At 55.2% G+C, this 24,430-nt stretch overlaps 1 protein-coding gene and 1 long non-coding RNA gene across 5 annotated transcripts in view; both read right to left on the reverse strand.

Annotated features, from left to right (window-relative positions):
- Window positions 1-24,430, reverse strand: part of NOS1 (nitric oxide synthase 1) — a 69,878-nt gene that overhangs the window by 44,223 nt on the left and 1,225 nt on the right. For 2 of the 4 annotated variants that reach the window (XM_023937733.2, XM_086855205.1), the window contains exon 1: window positions 10,612-10,950. The exons of the other annotated variants lie outside the window; for them this stretch is intronic. The gene's annotated coding sequence lies outside the window, so the exon portion shown is untranslated. Of the gene's footprint in view, window positions 1-10,611; window positions 10,951-24,430 lie in introns of those variants that run through there. 4 annotated transcript variants of the gene reach the window in all.
- Window positions 2,194-4,390, reverse strand: LOC147649949 (uncharacterized). Its single transcript, XR_015277871.1, has 3 exons — window positions 4,306-4,390; window positions 2,902-3,036; window positions 2,194-2,369 (listed from the first exon to the last, which is right to left on the reverse strand). It is a non-coding gene; the product is annotated as an uncharacterized LOC147649949 (long non-coding RNA).

Below are 24,430 nucleotides of genomic sequence, written 5' to 3' on the forward strand. Positions count from 1 at the left end.
CTTCTGCCACACAGGTTCTGTCCCTTTCCTTCCCTCCCACCCCTCCATCCCGTCCCCATCCCGTCCCCATCCCGACCCCACTTTCACAGTGGGACCAGCCGAGTTTTCCCCTCTTTCCCAGGTTCTTTGGGAATCACAGGAGCAGCTTCCCTCTCCCTGCCAGGCTCTGATTTTCCCGGACCCTCTCCCCCATCCCCATCCCATCCCCATCCCCATCCCCATCCCCATCCCCATCCCCATCCCCATCCCCATCCCCATCCCCATCCCCATCCCCCTGACGTCCGGGCAGGGCACTGACTCACACAAAACCCATCCCAAAGCCTCTGCTGGCGCCGTGGGGACAGAGGTGGCTTTGGCAGCGTGGAACACCAGCTTCCTGCGGGGATCAGCCGTGCTGGCTGCTCGGGGCTCCCCAGCTCCCCACCCTGGCTGTGTTTGCACCGTGCCCGGCTCAGCAGGGCCTGGCACGGCTCCCTGTGCCCGCCGGGCATTCCCGGCCGCTGGCTCGGGCAGATGTTGCACAGCTGGAGGGGAACGTGGATGTCCTTCAGCCCCGCTCGACCTTACAGCGGGACTTGCTGAGCTCGCTGGAAAGAATTGAGAACCCCCCGGTGTTTAATCCCTCGCTCTTCTCCCAGCAGGATAATTTCCAGCCATTTCCATGGCAAAGCTTGTCATTTCTGGTGTGTGTTCATCCCCACGGAACACCGGCATTTCCAGGCGCTCCTTGTTCCCTGTCCCCAAAGCCACCGACACCTCAGCACTCCTTCAGAAGGGATGGGAAGAAAAGAGTAAATTATACTTTAAATGATCCCCCAACACCCATCCAGGCATTTCTCCCTTTGTTCTGCTGCTCCTCAGAGCCAGGAAGGTCAGAAAAGAGCCAGGAAGGAGAGGGAAAGGCGAGGAGAGGGAGGACAGACAGGCTCCGAGCCCCTCGGCCTCCTGCTCCTTGAGAGAATGGTTGGATAAGAATTTTCACAGAATCGTGGTATCGTTTACGTTGGAAAATAATCTTAAGTATCATCAACTCCAATTATTTTCCAGCTGGAAAGCCTTGCACAAACTCAGACTGGAGAGAAAAGGATGAGGGAGAAGTTCAGGGGTGCTCAGAAGGCTCCCCCAGGAGGGTCAGGGCTCTCCTATCCCAGCCCCGGGGTGTCCCAGGTCTGATTCCAGACGGGACATGCTTCAGATGGAACCCAAGGGTTCAGCCCTGTTGAGCTGTGCTGAGCTCTGTGAGCCCCCAGACTCCCAATTCTCCCTCCCAGCACCATGAGGACTCTGATTTATGGACTCCAGAGCCAGGCTGGACATTTAAAAGCTGCTGGAGGTTTCAGGTCTGGCTCCTTAAAACAGTGAGAGCAGGACGGGGTTTCACCAGGGTGGGAACATTTATTTCACCCCAGCAGAGAGCCAGGAGATGTCAAATCCATCAGCAAAGCCGGGCTCGGCTCCCTGTTGGGCCACCCTGATGGAATAAACCTCCATGGATGGGGCCATCCCACTCCTGCCTCAGTTTCCCTGCACTACAGGAGAGCAACAAACCCTGCAGAGGGGCAGCAGCCCAGGCGAGCCCTAACCCTGATCCCAGCACCCATCCCTGGGAACATCCCTCCTTTGGGAGCTTCCAGGGAAGGACAGCGGGGCTGGCTCCCCTCTGGCAGCGACGAACACACGAACCCCAGGAGAAGCTCCCTGAGCTGCCAGATAACATTCCAAGAACAAACTCCGGCACAAATGTTAATGGGATGATTTGATTTCCATGGCAAAGCGGTGGAGAAATCAATCTAGGGAGCTTTAACACAATCTCCTCACTCTGCCAGGCTGGGCCGTGCCCCTCAGCCTCCCAAATCCATTTGGAGCCCTGTTTTCCCGGTGATAATGGCTCCTGCATCCCCGTGCCAGCTTTAAATGGGCACCATTGTCCTCTCTAATTAGTTTTGGTGGGATTTATAGCGCTGGAGGAAGAACCCCGGCGCTGATGGATTTATGCCCATTTAATTTTTACGACCCACGGTGCAGGGGTGGATGGGATGGGGAGCGCTGGGATGCAACACACGCACGGTTCCTGTAAACCTGCGTGGCTGTGCCTCCGGAAAAGGAACATTCCAGCCATCCCCTGGCAGGCAGCTCGCCCCTGCCAGCAGTTCCATGCTCCAGCCCCACCCAGAGTCTCCTTGTCCACGGCCTTTTAATCCTGGGAATACCCAGACAATGTTCCTCTGACACCTTAAGCTTTATATTTTCTGTTTTTCAGCTCCTGTACTGCATTAGTGTAGAACTCTGAGCTCTGTACAGAATGCTCGTCAGCTCACACTGAACAATCCTTCCAGGCCTGAGAACCAAGGCCACCATCTGCCTCAGGCCTGAAAAGTGTAAACAAAAGTGAATGTGACTTCATTATCTGAAGCTCTAATTGGACAATTAACCCCTGATATGCAGATTGACCAAACTGACATCCCTCTGAGAAACTGGTGATGTCCATCTCGGCTGTGGCCCCTGCAGGCTTTGCACTGCCCAAGGTGTGTCCTTGGGAGGCCTTTGATAAATCCACACTTTGTTCTTTTAACTCTGCCTGGCCTCTGTTCTAGGCAGCCACTCCAGGCTCTAATTACCCACCTCCCCTCAGCCTTCCCAAAATCCACCCAGGAAGGGCGAGACCTTTTCCCTTCAAAGTCAAACAATGGCTCCGCCTCTCCCTTCCCATTCCCAGTGTTGGGAATCATTATTCCAGCTGGGCTGGGACCTCATAAACCTGATATCCACCTGGAGTGATGGGAATGAGGCACTCTGCCATCTGCACAGGGCCCTGCTGCCGGTGCCCGCTGAGCTGAGCTGGACACCAGCAGGATCTGGGAGGATCCCAAGGGATGGAATGCCAAGGGCTCCCACCCTCACCTCCCCGTGGCTGCACCCAAAACATTCCTGTTCCTGCAGGAAGAGCAGTTCATCAAATAAATCCTCTCTTGTGGTAGAAATAAATCCATGGCCAGGCCCCGAGAGGGTTCAGCTGCTTCAATCAGGGGTTGTTTCCTGGAAAACAAACCACAACTGTTTGCTCACGTTGGGATAAATCTGCCCCAAAGCCCCGGGACTTGCACATTTATCCAACTCCTGGCACTCGGTTTGGTGTCCATCCCCTCTCCAGGGAATGAAACAGCCAGGGAAAGCCAGGTCCTGCTGGCACAGGAATGTCCAGGAGGTTAAAATGATCACTGTAGATCCCTTCCAACATAAATATTCAATTTTTTCTGATCTCATCCTACCCCATCCCCTTCAGACCAGCGTCCTGCACACTCCTGATCATGGAACAACAGAGCTGGAGGAGGCAGAGCCACCCCAAAACTTTCCTGCAATTTTTTGGAGCCCCTCACCCCCCTGCCGTTCACCCCATCCGACACAACCCGAGCAGACCGCACGAAATGCATTTTAGTGTTGCCAAGACAACTGTGTTGACACAATCCCCCTTTTTCTTTAGCTGCCAGAACCAGGGTTCTGCTGTAATTTGGAGTTCAGGACTGAGCAGATTTCTGCACCACGCCTGCCATTCCTCTTTTGCCGTTTCCTACAATATTTTCCCGACGCCTGCGGTGTGTGGCTCCAACAGAATTTAGATAAAAGCGTCAATTCTGCCGCTCGCCCCATCTCAAACTGATGTTCTTATTAGGGCTTGGCCCATCTGTAAAACCTCAATTCCGCCACCATCAATTTTCTGAGAGGCTTGGAATTACACCAGTGACTCCAGCGTGACAAATTGGAGCGGTGTTAACACACCGCCACTTTGTCCTGGAAGACAAAATAGGTAGGGAGGAAATAAATGAGAAAATTCCACTTGATGGATGGTCTGGCAATCCAATCGCAGCACGAGAGGGGAATTGGGGCTCCATTTAGGAAAAAACAAAAGAAAAAGAAAATTTAAAAATCACAGCAGGTTGGCTGGAACTGTGATAGCTCCGGAGCTGCCAGCCAGCATCAATAAAGTCAGGGATGGAGCTCCCAGCTCCGAGCCCGTCCAGGAATAAACTCCTGGTCTTTTTCAGCCACTCACGTCCCCTCCTTGCTGCTGATGCCCCAAAATCCTTCTTTGTGGCATTACATTTTCCAGTAAATCCTGCTGGCACTGGTTTTCTAAGGAGTGACTCATCCCCCTGATTAAAACCCTCGGGAGAAGATCGGGCTCCTGGCAGCACAACCCCCAGCCAGACCCCAGTGAAATTCTGCCCCTGAGACAGCTCTGGGATTTCCTGAGCGTGGTCACCATCCCTCTCCAGCACGGGAAGGAGCGGGATTAGGGTTGCTCACTTCCCCACAGGTGAATCCGGCACACGGAGCCGAGGCAGAGCTCTCGCCCTCTTCTCGGCATCCTCAGGGAGGTGCCAGGGGAGGATCGAGGGTAATTTGTTCCCCCGAGTTTCTGCCCGGGCTTTGCGTTAGCACTTGTTGCCATAGTACCAACAACAGCGCCAAAGTTCTCCAGGGGCCTCCTGGGACCCGTTCCTGGTCCTACAAGGCTCCAGTTCTGTCGGGATTCAGGTGGGGAGATGTTGTGGAATTTTCTGCCTCCTGGATTTGCTCAAGGTGCTGCCGGTGGGAGAGAGGCTGTTCCTCAGAAGCAGCGCCAGCCTCATCCTCCTCACCCCTCCAGCATCCCTGCCCCTGGATGTGGCCAAAAACCCAGGAGGGTGTGTGGGAAAGGAATGGAAATGGAGCCCATGGATCCCAGGGGATTTCCCCTTCCTTATGAAAGCTGAAGCAGCACCAACCCCTACCCTAAACCAGTTTTCTCTTGTGCCAGAGGAGAGGATTTTGGCTCCCCGTGCCCCCTGCTCCTCACTGCTGGCATTTGGGGCAGGCTGTCACCCCAGGGCCAGCTCGGAGCCCTGGTCCCAGATGCTGCAGTGATGCCCCATTTTGCTGCCTTTTGGGGAGGAAGGATAATCCCTGCCCGGAGAACTCCCAGCTCCCCGGCCTTTGAAAGCGAGGAAGAGCCGCACGTTCCCAGCACGTCTGGAAACGTAAGCCTGAAACTCTGGAAAATGGGATTAAGACAAGCCTCCCCGAGAAGGGCACTGCTAGATCTCGTTAAGCGTTTCGGGATTGTCACGGAGAGGAGAAGCGTTGCCCTGGCGTCGCTGTCCCCGTTTCTCTAGGGACACACACAGAACAGAACCCCCAGCTTTCCACGCTGCACACACAGAGCCACCGTCCTGGTGACATCTGGGCTCCCCACGGCCACGTCCCGAGCCAGATCCCGCAGGGACGGTGACAACCCAGGGTCCCTGATCACACACAGCCCATCAGGGCTCCTTTGGAACGAGCAGGATTTATCCAGCCTCAGCCAGCCTGTGGCTCGCAGGCCTCTTCGGGACACAATACATTTATTTTTGGAGGGATCAGATTGCATCTATAGATTTGATTTAACGCACAGATACGACCGGAGCGGTGGGAGTAGAACAAAGGCATCTGAGCTCCGCTCGGAGCCGCCTCTCAAACCCGGCCCTTCGTTATCGGGGTTGGGTTTCTTTAGGGGAAAATTGATGGGATCAACAAGTATCAAACAATATCCTCGTTACTCGGGAAAGGTAAATGCTAATCTATGCGAGCTGAGCTCATGTGACTTATCAGTTACTAAAAATAGTTGTTTTCAGGCACTGATTTAGGGAATCTGGCAGATTTCCTAAGCCTTTGTACAGACACACCACTGAAATGGAAAAGACAAAATACACAAGCAAAGCAGGGAGGGGGGAAAAAAAAGATCAAACAGGGCCCAAATGGCCCTGAGGGCGAGGGAGGACCGAGCCCTCCCCCTGAGCAGCCACACAACGTTAATTCCAAGCGAGGATTCCAAGGATTCAGCCCAAACCCCTCTGCCTAAGATGGCCTCTCAGTCACAGTTGTGGTGCTGGCAGGGGGGATGAGCAGAACCCAAAGGGCACGGGGAATTGTCCCTTTCCTGGGCTCCAGAGGCTGTGATGCTTCTCCCAGAGCGGGTACCTGAGAAGGGAAATATCCCCTCCAACCCCACGGCTGCGTGGGAAGAGATTCCGCACCCGGAGTTTGTTTGCAAACATTTGAAACTGCGGAGTCTGTGCCTGAGTTTGTGGCATCTTTAAGGGAATATTCTGGGAAATACAGGCTGGGAGAAAAGAGAGGGAGGAGGAAATTGCTGATGCGAACCTAAATTCTTTAAATAAGGCTTCCCCACTGAGACCTTGAACAGAAAATGATACCCAGCAAAAGGTGCAGGTAGAAATTCCTGGCAGAGTGATTTCCCCCCCTGCTCACAAAGGCTCCCTGCAGCGTCTGTGTGATCATTCCCGTAGATTCCCTTCTGCCAGAGCCGCTGGCACTTGTGGGTGTGGGTGGGGAAGAGGACTCAGGGCACCCTGCAGCTGCCCCTGCGATCTCCCGTGCCAGACAGCCCCTGCTCCCCCGGGAAGGAAGGAAGGAAGGAAGGAGACACTTCCCCTCCATCTCAGTGAGAGGCGGATCCGCTCCTCGGGGACTCGGCTGATCGTTGTCAAGTCGCCTGCCAGAATTTCCTCCCGACAGTCATAACTTGGAAGCGTCGGGAGAAAATGTCTGCACCTGGGCTGTGGGTGCTGAGCGAGCTGAGGCAGGGAGCCGGGGCTGGACGGGGCAGCACACCCAGCCCGGCGCCAGATGTTCCAGCTGTGCCTGCACAAAGAGCTCTCTTCCCCTCTGCTTTGCCAGCAAGAACCAAAAGCTGTCGGCTGCAAGCCCAGCCGAGGCAGCAGCAGGGCGAGCAGGGTTCATCCCCTCCCATCCCTGCGGCAACAACTCCCGCCTGCATTCCCGGCTCATCCCGAGGGACCTGCGGGCTCCTCGGTGGGCAGAGGGAGGGGGAACAATCCGGGCTGAACCCCCGTTCTCCCGAAAGGACAGGAGCCAGCCGTCAGCAGGACATCCCGAGGGCTGGAGCCGCACTGGGCAGTCTCCTCCCCAGCCCGGGCTCGATGGGGTCTCGCTCCCACCCCAGCGCCCCGGGGACAGTGAGGACACCCTGGGGACAGCTGGGACATGCCGGTCCCCCAGGGACAGGACAAACAGCGAGGGCAGGACCTGGCGTGCGCCACTCCCCACCCCAGCACGGGGCTCGGTGCCGTCTCCTGCAGTCCCAGCGCTCCCCGGCGGGGTCCGGAGGCTCGGGCGCTCCGGGCAGGCGGCGACGGCCGCGGAGTTCAGCACCCGGGACAGCTCCGGGGAGGCGGCTGGATCCGCTCATCCCCCCGGGACAGCGCCGCTCACCCGGGACAGTGCCCCCGCTCCCGAAACCGCCTCCTCCCGGGAAACGGAGCATCCCCAGGGAAAACTGCCCTCCCCCCGGCAGGCTGGCATTGTGCGGACACTGCCCCCTCTCCCTCCCCATAAAACGCCCCTTCTAACCCCACTTCGGGGCCGGTCCCTGTCCCTGCCCTCTCCGGACCGGTCGCACCCGGCCCCCGCCCGGCCCGGCTCCGTCCGCTGCTCTCCCCGGGGAAGTGCCGCCAGTCCCCGGCTCGCTGTCCCCCGGCACTGTCCCTGCCTGTCCTGTCCTGTCCTGTCCTGTCCTGTCCTGCCCCGGGCACCCTCTGTGCCCTCCCCGGCGCAGCCCCCTCGCCCCATCCCAACTCGCTGCTCCGGGCTGCGGGGGAGGGAGACTCCGCTTCCCGCGGGGCCACGGGGCGAGCCCGGCTCGGAGGAACTTTTCGGGGTGCGGAGGGACCGGGGGGACACCCACAGCGTGTCCCGGGGGTGGGGGGCGAGCGGGAGCCGCGTCTCGGCGGGGCCAGCAAAGCGGCTCTCTCCGGGCTCTCCCCGGCGTGTTCCCCTCTCCGCAGAGCCCGGCTGCCCGCACCGGCAGGGCTGGGGTCCCGCTGTCGCCTCCCCTTTCCCCGGGGAGCGGGCACGGCGCGGCCCCGGTGCCCGGAGGCGGCGGCGCTTCCGACGGGGCGCACGGTCCCGCAGCCCCTGCAAAGTTTCCCGGAGAAGCCGCGCCCGGTGCGGGGCTGGGGGGCACCTACCGTGCGGCGGAGAGGAGCCGTGCCCGGCCCCGGCCCCGGCCCCGCATCCCTCCCGGCGGCTCGGCACGGACGGAGCCCGGCGCGGCGCTGGGCTCGGCTGGGCTGGCAGGGGGGGAGCCAGTCCTCGCTGCGCCCCTTTATCCCAGCAGCACCGAAACGAATCCGCTTTGACGTCCAACCAGGGTTTTTATGGGTGTGGAGCGAGCCGGTGCAGCCCTCATTAGGAGACACTCGGCTCTCCAAATCATACATCTTTTATATAACCTCATTTCCAGCCTGGCTTTTCTTCCCCCTCCCTCCCCTTGCCGGGGAGCATCGCCCACCCCCCCCCCCCCAACTCCCCCACCAATTAAAGAGCTCAGAGACACCCCCCGGCCCCCACTTGTTGCTCGGAAGCTCAGCCTCACCCCCCGCGGGCCTGACTCAGCGTGCCCCGGGCGAGTGGGGGGCTCTGCCTGTCCCGGGGGGCAGCGGAGGGGCTGAGCGGTCCCCAGGTCCCTGCCCAGCCCTGCTGCAGCCCCCACGTTCCTGTTCCCTGGCAGGTTACGCTGCAGAAAATCCCCTTTTTCCCTGGCAGCAGGAAGCCCCCCGTGCCTGCTCGGTGCCCAGGGCAGACACCACCATTCCTTCGGGATCTTCCAGAGCTCCCAGCCCGGATCCAGGCGGTGCCGGGCCAGCCCCGCGCCCCGCTGCCCCCGGGGCACAGAATGGGGTCTCCTCACCCCATTTCCCCTCCCGACTCTTTATCTGCCCCCGAGGCGGCCCAGAGCAGACCCAGGCTTGACATCAGTCTCCAGCCTTTGCGATTGTGCTCATTCCCATGGCAACAACAAACACACAATTATAGATATATATAATATTATATAAACCCAGCGGGCTCTCGGGCAGGGCTGTGAGGTTCAGCTGGCCCCCAGCCCGTCCCCAAGCCCAGGAGGCAGCTCCCAGCGCGGCACCGAGAGGTGTCCGAGCCCGGTGAAGGTGCCCAGCCCGGGCAGCCCCGGCGCCGGCCCGGAGCCTCACCGGAGGCAGGAGAACAAGGCGAACGAGGCACGGCAGGAGATTCAATCACAGAACTTCCCACGGCCAGGGGGGAGCGGAGCAGCCCCGCTCCTGCCCCGCACACCGGGAGCCCTGCAGGGGTGGGGAGCGGCACAGGACGGGCAAATGCGGCAGCAGAAGCGGGGCTGCCTCCCCCGTTCCGCCCCTCCTCACAGAGATCGGGCTCAAACACTGTCTGGGGCCAAGGAAAACACGGTTTAGAGCCGGGAGGGCTCATCTAAGAGCAAGGTACCCAAGGACATCTGCTCTGATCCACCGGGTGGGCACAGCCGGGTGACAAAGGACTTCGTGACCCAGGCACTGGCTGGCCGCGGGCAGCTCAGTCCGGGCTGGGAACAGTCCAAACCCTTCTCCTTCCCGGGCTCACAGCTTGGAGCCCTGGAGCTGCAGGGCTCTGCCAGCCGGCCAGGGAAGCTGGAGCAGTTTTCCTTGGACAGGGGCGCGGGCAGATGCAGGCGCAGGCAGTGGCTGTGATGTCACCTGTTTGAGGGGACTCTGCAGAGCCAAAGCCACCCCAAGACGCGGCCAGCAGCACCTCCTGCTCCTCCTGCCAGCCGGGCACATCCATCCGAGGAGGCAAAGCCCTGATCCAGGGCAGCAGAGCTCCCTGTGCCGCTCCGGGACACGGCTTTGGGAAGTCCAGCTCTCCCACCCGGCACCCTGGGCAGGATCCCAGCCCAAGAACCAGCCCGGGATGCTGAGCAGAGCTCTGCACACCCGCGGGCCGCACCCTCACGGGGCACGGCAGCACTTCCTTCCCCCAGGGGGATTTTGGGATCAGCCGGAGCTCCGCTGCTGCCAGGGAATCCGTGTGAGCCACGAGCAAAGCGTGCCCGTGGGAAGGGAGCGGTGGCCTGTGCGGGTCCTGCGCTCCCCCCGCGCCACGGAGGAGCCCCAGGTAGCCTTTCCCCCCAGCTGGAAGCCGTGAGTCAGCCGGGAAGGGAAGGCTTGGAGGCTCAAAAACAACTGAGGGGGCAGAGGTTGGGCTGTGAATGGAGAAGGTGGAGCGAGACCCTCCCCAGCACAGCCGCACCGCTGAGCCCCTTCCCTTCCCTGGTGTGACAGCAAAGGGCCGCACCTCCCTCCCTCCCTCCCTTCCTCCCTCCAGCAAACAGCGTCTGCGGGCAGGATTCCTCCCCAGGGAACGTGTCCCTGCCTCATCCTCCCTGGGCAGCCCCAGAGAGCAGCCCCCAGCTCTGGAGAAGCCCCCACCCCCTCCGTTCCCAGCCCATTCCCATTCCCAGCCGCGTCCATGGAAGTTGCTTCCCCCTTTTCCACAGCTGGGAGCAAATCCAAGCGGTGCTGCCTGGGAAGTTATCCCCCAAAACTGCTCGGGAGAGGGAAGAGCCGCCTCCCTTCCCCTCCCAGCGCCCGTGCCCGGCTCCCCCCGTCCTCCGGGAGCAGCTCGCTGCCAGAGGATAGGGATAGAAACCAAATATAGAGCCAGCACTTCAAGCCCGAATTTCCTTCCCACCCCGCCGATGCCGCTGTCTCCCCTCTGCCGCTGCCCTTGTCCCTCACCCACCTCTCTCTGGGGAGCTGGATCCCCCAGCCGGAGCCCCCAGCTCGCCGGGATCCGCCGGGAATGTGCCGCTCGGGATGCTCGGCTCTCCCTAAGATCCTGAGGAATGCGTGGCCTCGGCAGGGATCACACACACAATCCCGGCAGCCGCGGCTCGGGAGTTACTGGGCTGCTATTTCCATGCGGCTGGAAATGCGTGCGGGGGATTAAAGCCCGCGGACTAAAGGAAGGGCTGAACATATTTATACTAAAGCTTTGGGAGCCGTGGAACACAGCACACACACGCGCACCAGCTGATAGCGGGCTCTGGCACTGCCACTGCGGCGATTTGGGACAAATCCCAGGATTGTCTGTCCGTGCTCCAGTTTAGAGCGAGCGCCGATGCTGGGCTTTGCCTAGAGGTGGCAGTGAACCTTCGCTCTTCCCTTCTCCCGACCCCCGGCACGGCCTGGGAGGTGTCGGGAGCTCGGGGAAGGGCTGCTGTGGCCTCAGCACGGGTGGGAACCTGCGGGATCCTCTCCTTGCGGGCTCGGGGGGTTCCCTGCCATCGTCCCCACCACGCCGGGGCTTGGTGGAAGCTCCAGGTTGGGAGCAAAACTGGGCTTTGATCAAATCGTGTAAAGCTGGGAGTTCATGGCCAGGGCAGGTCGCTTTTAAAGCATCCCTGGGCCAGCTCCCGGCTCCTCCCTCCCCACGACATTTTCGGGGAGAACTCTTCGCCCCCCTCGCTTCCAGGAGCTGTCGCAGCCCTCAGTGACCGGGCAGAGCTGCGACAAGGTGAAACATCCCAGCACAACCCCCAGTATCCGACAGGACACCTGTAAACCCCACCAAAAACCGCATTTACACCCCAAACCTCCCCGCCCTGGGGGTCAGAGTGGGAAAACGCTGCTGGAAGAGATTCCCTGGGAGCTCCTCTCGCCCTCCGAGGGCACGAGGTGGGTGATGAAGGGTGATCTCTCTCTCTCACACGTGGGCACACACGCACGCAGCAAATCTAATAAAAAGATATTAGTCCGAGAGAATTTGGCTCCTGGCATTCAACTATCTCGAGCTTCATACAGACACCAAAGAAATGAGATTATGGGAGCACACAAACAAGAAATTCCAGGGGGATGAATTCATGTTTCATCGCCGTTACAGCACAGGGAAGGACCTGTCTCTCTTCTCTTGCATTTCTTTTTTAATTTTACTTCAACACAAGGTTCAAAATACAAACCTCCCTCCCTTCAAAATCCACATTTCCTCCAGCCCCTGCCACCTTCCCATCAAAATCCAAATTGCTCTCGCTATCGTTTTAAGGACGCGTTCAAAGTTCAAGGACTTCTTGTAAATCCGGGGTGTCGTTTAGATGAAAAAAACCCTGCTTTAAATCCTCCCTTGGCAGCCTGGAAGGGGCTGGAGTCACTCTTGGGTTATTCAGATGCAAACCCTGTTTTGAAGCACAAGTGGCTGAGCTGAGCCATCCCCAGCAGCTGGAGGTTCGGGGGCAGATGCTTCGCAGCAGCAGCAGAGCTCCAGGACTCCGCTGGAATCAGCGGAATGGAGATCATTAAAGCCAGCTAAAACCAGCCACTTCCCAGCATTTGGTGCCATCTGAGTCCCTGTTCCCAGCCCTCTCCTTCCCAGTGGGATCAGGCCCCCCAAACAGCACTTTGGAACCTTTGGATCGATTCTTGGCGTAATTACAAAAGGAAAAAAAAAAAAAAAATAAATCACTTTGGCGTCAACCTTAAGCAGCAAATTTCGAGATTAAATTTCTTTTTTTTTTTCTTTTTTTCCAATGAAGTGACACATTTCTGAGGGCTGAGGGTTAAAGACTCTTTTGAAAAGCTTCAAATCCCTGATCTGAAGTGAAAAGTTATCGCTGGAGCACCTTGGGGTGGGTGGTGACAAACACAGGAAAGGGCTCTGCGTCAGCCGGGGCCATGGGTAAATAGGGCCAGGGAGGAGAGGAGCAGCCTGACGAGCCTGATAAGCCAAAATCTGCACAGCATTCACTGCAAAAAGCAGCACAAAGCAAACCCAAAAGCACAGAAACAGCTGCTGCCGGCTTCTTCATTTCTAAAGAGGAGCAAGGAGGAAAAAATAATACGACAAAAATAATCCACCACGAAGCAGCAAAGTCCCTGGGTGCTGCCCTGCAGGGAGGAGGCTCCAATTCCCTGCTCCCCCCGTCACCAAACTGGGAATTCGGGCATCCCACTGGGAGGGGAGAGCAGAGAGCCCCTGCTGAGAGCAGGGATAGGTGGGATTTGGGGAAGGAATTGCTCCCTGGGAGGGTGGGGAAGGGCTGGGATGATCCAGGGAAGCTGCCCCTGGATCCCTGGAAGTGGCTGAGGTTCCTGGGATAGTGGAAGATGTTCCTGCCCATGGCAATGAGATGAGCTTTAAGGTCTCTTCCCACCCAACCCATTCCAGGATTCCATTTCCCAGCTTCTCCCAGTCTGGATGGAGCAGCAAAGAGCAAGGAGAAGGTGACCATGTGGAAGGCAAATCCCAGCTCCCAAATTAATCACAGCCCAGCAAAATAATAATTAAAAATAAAAAAAAAAAGCCTCTAAATAAATCTGGCTGATCCCAAACAGCTGCCATGGATTTACCCCAGCCCAACTCCCAAAAAACAAGAGGGACAATCAAGAACCCAAGAGACAGAGCTGTCAGATTTTCCCCTTTTCTCCCCCAAATCCAACCAAAAGCCTCTGCTCAGCGTCCCCACCAACCCAGGAGAAGTCTGTGGATGCTGTGCCAGGAATTTGGGTTTATTCCCGGCACGGCTTTAACGGGATATGGAAAATTCTGGAATTTGGAGGCGTTTACCTGCTCCTTCTCAGCCCCCCAGACCACCTTGCTTTGAGCCAACAAACACCAGCCTGGCCAGGAGAGCTGAGCACCAAGGCCCAGAAGCAGATTTGGGCATGCCAGGCCCTGAATAAAATAAAACCCCTCAATATTGGGTATTTTGGCCCTAAATAAAATAAAACCCCTCAATATTGGGTATTTTGGCCCTAAATAAAATAAAACCCCTCAATATTGGGTATTTTGGCCTCCTCCAGACACAGCCCAGTGATTCACCTGGGAGAGGCTCCCCACAGCCCAATCCTGCCCCGGGAGCAGCCCTGGGATTTCAGGCTCCTGGGAGCAGACTGGTCCCAGTAAAGGGAGGGAACTGGGGCTCCCTGGGGTCACCTCTGCACTGGGAACCCCATCCCTTGTGGGGGGCTGGAATCTCCCAGCCTTTCCTTGGAGTCAGAACCGTCCCTGACATCCCCTGGCTGAGATCCCAGGGCTGGATTTCAGCCCAAATCCCAAATGGGTTTTTATCCCACACGTTTCAGCCACCCTTTCCCCACAGCTCCCAAAGCCATCCTGTTTCTGAGGTCTCCCACTGAATTCAGCTGGATTGCTCAGGATCAGGCAGAGGGATAAATCCTGGCTGGATGCACCCTGCTCCCTTAGGAAAGGGATCCCCAAAAAGAAAAACAACCCCCAAACCATCCCACTCCGGAGTTTCTGGTGCTGTTGGAGAAGGGAAATGATCCCTGTGTTTAAAATCTGGAGGATTTCCCCCTGTGGATAAATCCAGAGGGTGATGGCAGCTCCACCAAGGGTGCCCAGAAATCCCAGCAGCTTCTGGGGGGATTTAAAGATGTTTTCCTGCAGGCACGGATAAATCCAGGCAGGGAGAGGATTCCTGATGCCTGGAGGTGTCCGAGGCCAGGCTGGACAGGGACTGGAGCAATCAGGGATGGTGGAGGGTGGCTGGGATGGGATGAGCTTTGAGGTCCCTCCCATCCCAAACCATTCCGTGATTCCACGCTGGGCACAGCCGGATTTCCCTGATCCCAGCACTTGCACCTGGATCCTGTCCAGGAGCTGAAATCCTGGGATATCCTGTCCCTCCATGCCAGGAAAACATGGCAGGGCCCCACCTGCTTTCATTTCCAGGCTTTCCTTTGGAATGGCTCATTCCAGGCTGGGTCCTGGGGAAAAGCCTGGGCAGGAGGATGGGGGCCCACAGGCCCAGGACAGACCCAGCCCCACGAGGTTTTCTGGACTAGTTTGGGATAAGCAGGAACAGCAGGGAGGAAAAGTGCTCAGGATACCAAGGAGAGCTGGCATCCAAGCCACTGGGCTTTATTTTATATTTTTATTTTATTTTATGTTTTTATTTTATTTTATTTTATTTTATTTTATTTTATTTTATTTTATTTTATTTTTTTTGTATTTCATTTTATTATTTTATTTTAATTTTATTATTTAATTTTCTACTTTATTTTTATTTTATTTTAGTATTTTAGTACTTAATTTTATTTTATTTTATTTAAGTATTTAATTTTCTTTTTTATTTTATTTTTTATTATTTTATTTTTTATTTTTATTTTAAGTTAGTATTTTATAATTTCATTTTATTTTTATTTTATTATATTTTATTATTCTAGTATTTAATTCTATTTGAATTATTATTTCAGTATTTTATTTTAGTATTTTATAATTTTATTTTTATTTTATTTTAGTATTTTATAATTTTATTTTTATTTTATTTTAGTATTTTATTTTTATTTTCTTTTAGTATTTTATTATTTTAGTATTAAATTTTAATTTTATTAGTATTTTATTATTTTTTGTTATATTCTTATTTTATTATATTATTTTATTAGTTTATTTTAATTTTATTTTAGTATTTTATTATTTATTTTATTTTATTGTAGTATTTTATTTCTTTAGTATTTCATTATTTTACTCTTTATTATGTTATTTTTATATTTTATTTTATTTTATTATTTTATTTTATTTTATTTTATTTTATTTTATTTTATTTTATTTTATTTTATTTTATTTTATTTTATTTTATTTTATTTTATTTTATTTTATTTTATTTTATTTTTAGCATCGTTATTTTCCCCCTCCTCATCCGAGGGTGTCTCGCAGCAGGAGCAGCTGATGGGCTGGAAAAAGCCGGGAGTTGGGAGCGGGAGGTTCCCATCCATGAGCCCAGGGGCTGGAGGCTGAAAACACCGGGGAAACCAGGAAAAACAACCCAACAAATCACCTCTGCCCCATGAAAGGCTGGAAAAGAACCAATTCCTCCCCAATTCCCATTTAACAGACGGGAGACCAAGGCACAGAAAGGATCAGGGTCAGCACTCGGGGCCAACTTTCAAAGCGAAAAACAAAAATATCCCAGCATTTCCCTTTATGTTTCCTCACCTGCTGGATGAGACACAGAGCCAGGGATTCACAGCGGGAATTTCTGCAGCAGGGGAAGGCTGGAAAATTCCCACCCCAAGGGAGCAGGAGCCCAGCCTGGGGCAAAGCAAACTCTGCCACCCAGACAGCAAAAATCAGAGCAAGAAACACCGGGAAGAGAAACAAACCCTGAACACGGCCAGGATCAAAAGAGCTGCTGCAAAATCCTGGATCTGTCCCTGCTGCTGGAGCATTCCCAAAGCCACTCTGATCCCCAGGGAGCCTTTCTCATCCCTGGAGAATGAGAAAAACCTGGCAGGGTGGGGACACCGGGAGGCTGAAGGGGTGGAAGGGAGGGATGTGGGAATGGCAGAGACTGGGATTGCACTGGAGAGCTGCATCCATCGGGATCCCTGCACAGGAGGGACCTGGAGCTGCTGGAGGCAGTCCAGAGGAGACCACGGAGCTGCTCCAAGGGCTGGAGCCAGGCTGGGAGAGCTGGGGGTGCTCACCTGGAGAGGAGAAGCTCCAGGGACACCTCAGAGCCCCTTCCAGGGCCCAAAGGGGCTCCAGGAGAGCTGGAGAGGGACTGGGGACAAGGGATGGAGGGACAGGACACAGGGAATGGCTCCCACTGCCAGAGGGCAGGGATGGATGGATATTGGGCAGGAATTGTTCCCTGGCAGGGTGGGCAGGCCCTGGCACAGGGTGCCCAGAGCAGCTGGGGCTGCCCCTGGATCCCTGGCAGTGCCCAAGGCCAGGCTGGACATTGGGGCTTGGAGCAGCCTGGGACAGTGGGAGGTGTTCCTGCCATGGCAGGGGTGGGATGAGATGGGATTTAAGGCTCTGATGATCTTTGAGCCCAGACCCTTCCAGGAGTTTTTGCCCAGAGCAGGGCTCCCATTCTCCTCTGCCCTGGCCTCACCCCAGCACCAAAGGAGTCCCAGGGCTGGAACAGGGCAGGGTCGGAGCTGCCCCAGCCCAGGGTGGTGATCCCAGCCCAGGAAGTTGCTGAGCTGTCCCTGCTGGAGCTGCACATCCAAACCCCACTCTGGCCACTCTGGGCGGAATTCCACTCTCCCACAAAGAAATCCCCACCTCTCCTTTCCCTCCCAGCCCATTTCCCTTCCCTCCCCAGCATCCTGAAGTCTCTCCTGCCTTCTCCAGATCCTGGAGCCATACCCCGAGCTCAGAGGTGTTTTTATTGCTCTCAGGGTCCCATCGATGCCCTGCAGGGAGCCCAGGGCAGCTCCAGCCCCAGCTGCTCTCCCGAGGCCCAGGAATGCCACAGGAGCCAGGGAGAGGAGTCCAGGCTCCCCCTCCTCTTTTTCTCTCTCTTTATTTTTCCTTCTTCCCCGACCTCCTATTCCCAGTGGCCGAGAACATTTAGTCTGGCCGGGAAAAGGAAATCTCATTACGGAATTATGGTTCATTTAGCAGATCCCACTGGAAGCCCTGCAATAACCACTGCCTTCCTAACAGGATTAGCCGGTGTCTGAACCTCCCGCTCTCCCTGCAGGCGGCTCCCGGCACAAAAAATCCAAAAAAATCCCAAAAATCCCCAAAAACCCCCAGGAAAGCCCAAACTGCCATGGAAAAGCTTCAAGGATTCAGGTGGATGCAGGGAAGGGAAGATTGAGGAGAGCCAAAGGTGAAGGATTTGTTGGTGTTATGCTAGAGTTATCCTGGAATTATCCCAAAGTTATCCCAAAGTTATCCCAGAGTTATCCTGGAATTATCCCAGAGTCATCCCAGAGTTATCCCAGAGTTATCCTGGAATTATCCCAGAGTCATCCCAGAGTTATCCCAGAGTCATCCCAGTTATCCCAGAGTTATCTCAAAGTTATCCCAGAGTTATCCTGGAGTTATCCCAGAGTTATCCTGGAATTATCCCAGAGTCATCCCAGAGTTATCCCAGAGTCATCCCAGAGTTATCCCAGAGTCATCCCAGAGTCATCCCAGAGTTATCCCAGTTATCCCAGAGTTATCCCAGTTTCTCCAGCTGCAAATCCCACTTTTCTTTGCTGTCTTGGCCTCTCCCAACCTGTCCATTCTCCCCCAGTGCTGGGAATTCGGGATATTAACCCTGGAAGCAGCAGGAGCAGCCGGGATTAACGCGAGTCCTCATTCCCTGCCTGCTGCTCCGGTATCCAGCAGCCTCTGGAAGCCTCCTGAGCCTCCTGGGGTTTTTTCTTGGAAACACCAACACAATTCCTGGGATCAGCTCTTGGTAAGAGGGCAGGAAAAATTAGTCCAGAGGAGAAGGAAAAAGCCAAATTCTGTGGGGGCAGCTGAGATTTCTGTGCTCTTCCCATCCCTGTCCCCACTTAGAACCTGGAAAAGGGGGGTAAAGAGCAATAAATTGGGTGCAGAACACATGAAACCACCCCTGCTCTGGATTTTCCTGCTCTCTGCATCCTCCCTCCCTCCTCTCTTCCCACAGTTTTCACTCCAGGCCGGCAGGGCCAAGCCCAGGAGATGCCCAGGGTTGTGTGACCACACCTGGAGGGGACACAGACGCTGTCCCAGAGACACCAGGATGAGGGTGGCACTTCCAGCTCGGCCCTGGGCAGGGAGGCAGCTCCAGGAACATGGAAAATGTTCTGCCTACAACAGCTGCTGGAAGTGTCTGAGCAGCAGAATCCCTCCAGCTGTTCCCAGGGAAGGGAGGAGCTCAGAACAGGAGCAGGATTTGGCTCCCCTCAGAGCAGGGAGAGGTTTATGGAGGGGAGGTTTTCAGGTTCAAAAGGAATTGGAATATTCCTGTTAAAATAGAAAATTTTTTGGCCAAGACTGGGCTCTCATCACTGCCTTACTCCACCTCACACCTCCTCATCCCCATCTTCATCCTCATCCTCATCCTTATCCCCATCCTCATCCCCATTCCCATCCCCATTCCCATCCTCATCCTCATCCTCATCCTCATCCTCATCCTCATCCTCATCCCCATCCTCATCCTCATCCTCCCTCCTCTGCTGACTGAACCCTTCCCACATCTCCACACTTTTATCCAAAAGCACTCCCCACTGTGCCCTGGAAATAACATCATTAATTATTATTATTATTATTATTAGCAAATAAGGTCATTAATGCATACATTAATTAAAAACCGTGGCTGTGTCCGAGGATTGCTTGGATGCCAAAAAATGTATCCAAAGCCATTTCTGATCCCCCAAATCTGCCTGGGGATAATCCTTCAGCAGACACAGAGTGTGATCTAGCAGTAATAATAATAATAATAATAATAATAATAATAATAATAATAATAATAATAATAATAATAATAATAATAATAATAATAATAATAATAATAATAATAATAATAATATAAATATAAATATAAATATAAATATAAATATAAATATAAATATAAATATAAATATAAATATAGATAGAAAATAGAAAATACAAAATACAAAATAGAAAATAGAAAATAAATATAAATATTAAATATAAAATAAATATAAAATATAAAATATAAAATATAAAATATAAAATATAAAATATAAAATATAAAATATAAAATATAAAATATAAAGTGTGTGCTCAGCAAGGGTGTCACACTTTTGGGCTGTGGATGGAGGGAGGTGTTAATCACAATTAGGTTAAAACGAACCAAATTCATCCCCAGAAAGTTCATCCCTTGTGGAGATTCATCAGCCCCAAGGTCCCATCAAATTCCCCTCCCTGCAGGGATTTCAGAGCCTGGTATTCCTGCTTCTGGAATTCCTGGTTCAGGTATTCCTGCCTCTGCAATTCCTGCCTCTGGTATTCCTGCTTCTCCCCCCATTCCCCTCAGGAATGTTCCAGATCCTGTTTTTAGGGAATCATCACAGAACAGGTCTTGGGAATGCCAACCCCATTCCACCCGGGGAGCAGCATCTCCATTTCCCTCTGGAATTTCTGCACCATTAAATCTCCTGGTAAAATGCGGATTGATTTCCCAGTTTTCCCTCGTTTTCCCAGGGCAGAGCCCCCTGGAGCTGCTGGCGGGCCCTGCCATGGACCTGCCCCGGTGTTTGCTCCACCTTTGATGCCCCGGAGGAGCTGGGATGGCTCAGACACATCATTAGCAGGAAATAAAAAGCCTGGCGGGTTGTTTTTCACAAGGATGAGCCCTGCAGCTCCCACGCCGCTCCAGCAGAGCTTTTCCAGCCTTAACAAGACTTGGAGCTGTGGGGATGGCCTGGAATGGCTGTGTGGGCAGGGGGTCAGGGCTGGGGGCAGCAGCAGGAGGGGTTTGTGCTCCTCCCGAAGGGATCTCAGGCTTTGGCACCGCCAGCCCCGGTGAAAACTGTGGGAACAGAGGAGGAGGGAGGATGCAGAGAGCAGGGAAAGATTCCCGCACGGACACTCTGGAATTCAGGCTGTGGCACCTCCTGAAGCCAAGAACTGAGGCCAAAAGGCGTTCCTGGAGCTAATGGGAGCACAGGGGTTGGGATTGTCCTGCCAGGAGGCTGCAAATCCCTGCTCCAGACCTTCCAGCACAGGTGGAAGAGGGGAGGACACACGAGCCCTGGCCAGCGGTGAGGATGGGCAGGGAGGGATCAGCCTGAGCTCCAGGACAAGGATCTCATTCCCTCAGGACAGAAACCCCTGTTGCCCCCCTCACCTTGGCTTTGGGGAGGGTTTTTATCCCGTTTTCCCTGAGCTGTGAGTGCCCTGCCCCTGAGCAGCACTCCCAGCACTGCTCCCTCCCTCCACCAGCAGGACAGGAACGACTCTGGGAGAGCTGGGAATGAACAAATCCAACCTTTTAGCAGGACACAAGAGCCCCGAGCATCACCCATGGGGTGATCACACAGGTCCTGACACCCAAAGTGTCCCTGCAGCTTCCCCCTCACCCCTTCCCCATTCCCCCTCTCCTTGTTTGTTTATTTGGCCATCCAAGCTCGCAGCAGCGGGGTCTGGCAACCCAAAACTTCCCCTGGGGAAGAACTTCTGGCATCCAGTGGCCAAGTCAAGAGACTCTGGAAAGTTGCTCCGAGCCTGTCTCATCTCAGGGCTTGACATATCACTGCTGTCCATTTCCCTTCCCAAGGAAATCTGATTTGTTCCAAAGTTTATCGTTTCAGTGACCTAATCCCAGCATAGTTGTTCCTGTTTGCCTTTAATTTACTGCCGCAGCTTGTATTAATTGATGGATTGCAGAGGGTTTGAGCCAAGCTAATTGTTTTAGGAACAGAAAAAAAAAAGGAAAGGAGAAAGAAAGGGAGATGTGAGGTCCCTTTAGTGGATTACGGAGGGATTCGGAGGGGGAAGCGGCAGCCACCGGGAGAAAGCTCCAAACAGGAGCAGCTGTCTGGAGAGGTGGAGGCTCTGCAGTCAGGAATAACTTCCCTGGGATGACCTTGGAGTGGGAGAGGAGGGCTGGGATGGTTCCTGTGCCTCACCTGTCCCTGGGTGATGCTGGGGACTGGGGGAGCTCCCTGAGCCTGGGGAAAGGGAAATGTCACCATCATCCAGCAGGGATGTTCCAGGGGAGCACAGGCTGCTCTGAGCAGCTGATGGAGCAAGTCCTCCTGGAAGGATCCCACCCGTGGTGGATGTGGGAGGCACTGGGAGCTGGCAGCAGGGATTTCTCGGGTGTAAATCATGGCCAGTGGCTCTGATCTCCTCCTGGGAGAGGGGATGGGCTCTGTGGATCAGGAACAGCAGTTCAGGCTCTGGGACCTCACTTTAGCAAGGCCTTTGAGAGTCCTGTAGTACCAGAGAATGGAATCATGGAATGGTTTGGGCTGGAAAGGACCTTTAAAGTCCATCCCATCCCTGCCCTGCCATGGCAGGGACACCTCCCACTACCCCAGGCTGCTCCGATGTCCAACCTGGCCTTGGGCACTTCCAGGGATGGAGCAGCCACATCTCACCACCCTCATCCTAAAGAACCTCTTCCTTGTATCTCACCCAGATCCATCCTCTCCCAGTTTAAAACTGGGGGTTATGAGCTGGGTCCAGTCCCACAGAATCCTGGGGTGAGGGAGGATTTGGGATCTCTGCCCTCCCTCATTTCCTTTCCCCCCATCCCTTTCACCCATTCCTCCATCTCCCCCAGGAGAGCCAAAGCAGAAACAAAACTGGGACCTCTTCAGGCAGCAGAGAATCCTTTTGGAGATGGGGGTGAGAGGAGGGGACAGCCCCAGAGGAAATCCCACTCCCAGGAGTCCCCAGCACAGCATCACCAGAGTTTTCCAGGCAAGCAACACTCTCCTCGTTCCTTCCCTGGCCAAACCCCCCCTTTCCCATAAATCAGCCCCAGCTCTTTCAGCACGGCTCTCACAGAGAGGTTGATTTATTCAGGAGCAACACAGGGAGTTTCCAGATTCACACTAATTGCTCTCCCAAATTACTTAATAGTTGAAATTGCAGTCCTCTCTTTGGAAATCATCTCAGACAGCTCAATAAAAAACTATCAGCGGACAGACGACTGCAAATTGATAAAGTCTTTGAGACGAGGGTAGTATCATTGTTGTCTGGCAAATTTATTCATCTGAAAGCCAAACGAGGAGGATAAACAGCCTGGCTCGGTGAGAAAGACACCACCCGCTACAGACTTGCTCAATTTTCTCTTCCAGAGCTGCTCTGATTACTCGGAGAGAGAAGAGGCAGCGCTGCTGAAAGCAGGCAGCCGCTGCAATAAATCGCTCCAGCCTTTCCCTCGCCGAGGAGAAACAGAATTTAGCAGAAATATAATAATAATTACAATAATAACAAGGCAAGCGCTCGTGCTGGCTCTGGCGGGAGGCAGAGGCTGCTGCTCCTCTCGGGGAGTGTGGATTCGGGAGCTGGCTGCTGGCCACACAGCTCCCGCTGCCTTCAAATTGTCACCCAGGAGGGAAGGGCAAAACTTGTTTCATTTTGGCCGCTTCCCAATTTCGCGGCCGCTCCGGGAGCGGGAGGGGAGCCGGGGGGTGGGAGGGCAGAGCCCGGGGGGGTGGGAGGGCAGAGCCCGGGGGGGTGGGAGGGCAGAGCCCGGGGGGGGTGAGAGGGCAGAGCCCGGGGGGGTGGGAGGGCAGAGCCGGGGGGGTGGGAGGGCAGAGCCGGGGGGGTGGGAGGGCAGAGCCCGGGGGGGTGGGAGGCTCCCGGTGGGGCACAGCCCCATGGATGGAGCCTGGAGGGGCAGGAGAGAGCCCTGGGGGGCTTTGGGGCTCTCCCGTTTTGGGAACATCTCCCAAAACATCTCCATGTTCCGCGTGATTCTGGATCCTTTCCTGGTGTCAGGAAGGAGCTCAGCACCCGGCTGCCCGTCCCGGGGTGACCCCACGTGTGACAGCGACAGCCCCCCCGCGTCCCAGCCAGCCCAGCCCACGGCACAGCCCCCTGCCCTCTCGGGGGCCAAAAATGCTGCTCTTTCTGCTGCTTTTAAATCCGTTTCTGGAAGGTTTGGCAGGAGGGGGGTGGGGGAACGGGGTCCCTGTCACCACTGACTGATGGGGCAGCGGTTCAGACCCACAAACTCCTTCTCCTCCCGTCCCCAGCTCAGGCCATCGCACCAGGGACAGCAACCAGAAACTCCTCGGCGGTTTTGGGCACGGCGCTTAAATGCAAAATACTGATCGGAGAGGCCCCAAACCCGCCCGTTTTGTCCCCAGAGAGCAGCGTGGGAGCGAGGGGGTTACGAGGAGCCGCTGCCCAGCACGGTGCCAGGAGCCACAGGGATTTGAGAGCCAGCCCGGCCGATGGCTGCCATCTGCTCCTGGCACCTCGTGTCACTGCCGGAGCCCGACAGCGCCCGGGAGCGGGGAGAAAACAACCCCAAAACCCGGCCAGCCCCAAAAAACAGCCCCAGCCCCGCTAGGCCTGGCCGGGGGAAGCGGGACAGGGAGCGGGGAGATGCCACAAGAGCCGGGAGGGGACACGCAGTGACACATTGGAGCTGCCGGAGCCCTCGGGGTGTTCAAAGAGCCGTGGAAGCTTCACAGCCCCCCTGCCCCCTGTTGGGGGTCCGGGGACAGGGGGGACAACGGCAGGGTGGGGTGAGGCTGTGGGGTGAGGCTTTTCCTCGCTTCTGGCACCCAAAGGTGCCCCAACAGCAAGAACTGCTCCCGTTCCGGGAGATCCGCTGGGATCTCAGCTGCCCTCGGGGCTCTCGGAGCTGCGGGGGAGGGATGAGGTGGCAGTGCCACGGTAAAGGGCACTCGCTCGGCGACCCGCGGGGCCACGGCTTTGATGGCAGCCCCGGCGAGGGGAAGAGCAGCTCGGAGATCCATCCCCATCCCTCCGGGAAGGCGTCCAAGGGAGCCGGCTTGGCAGAGCAGGCGATGGAAGCGAGGAAGGGGCAGAGCCCCGGCTGCCAGGGCCGGGTGACCTCGGAGCCGCGGGGGAGAGAGCGGCCGCGGTTCCTGACCCACGTCCCAACCCCCTCCCCTCGGGGCTCGGGGAAAGAAAAACCCTTTAAAAAAATAAATAAAAAGAAGTCTCATTCATCATTCAGCCTCTGTTTGTTTTCTGCACTCCGCTAAGCTCAAACAAGCAAAACAGATTAGCTGGGCTCATTTGTTTCCTACTTAATTACACCTCTTCGGTGCTGATGTAATATTTCAAGATTTGGGTTGCTAAGGCTGAAAATCCACCTGCCCCCCTCCCACACCCACCTTGGCTTTTCATTCCCATCATGAAAAAGCCCAGATGGGGA

This window comes from Cyanistes caeruleus, chromosome 18 (assembly GCF_971803275.1).
Source record: "Cyanistes caeruleus chromosome 18, bCyaCae1.hap1.1, whole genome shotgun sequence".
In the NCBI taxonomy this organism is placed as follows: Eukaryota; Metazoa; Chordata; class Aves; order Passeriformes; family Paridae; genus Cyanistes; species Cyanistes caeruleus.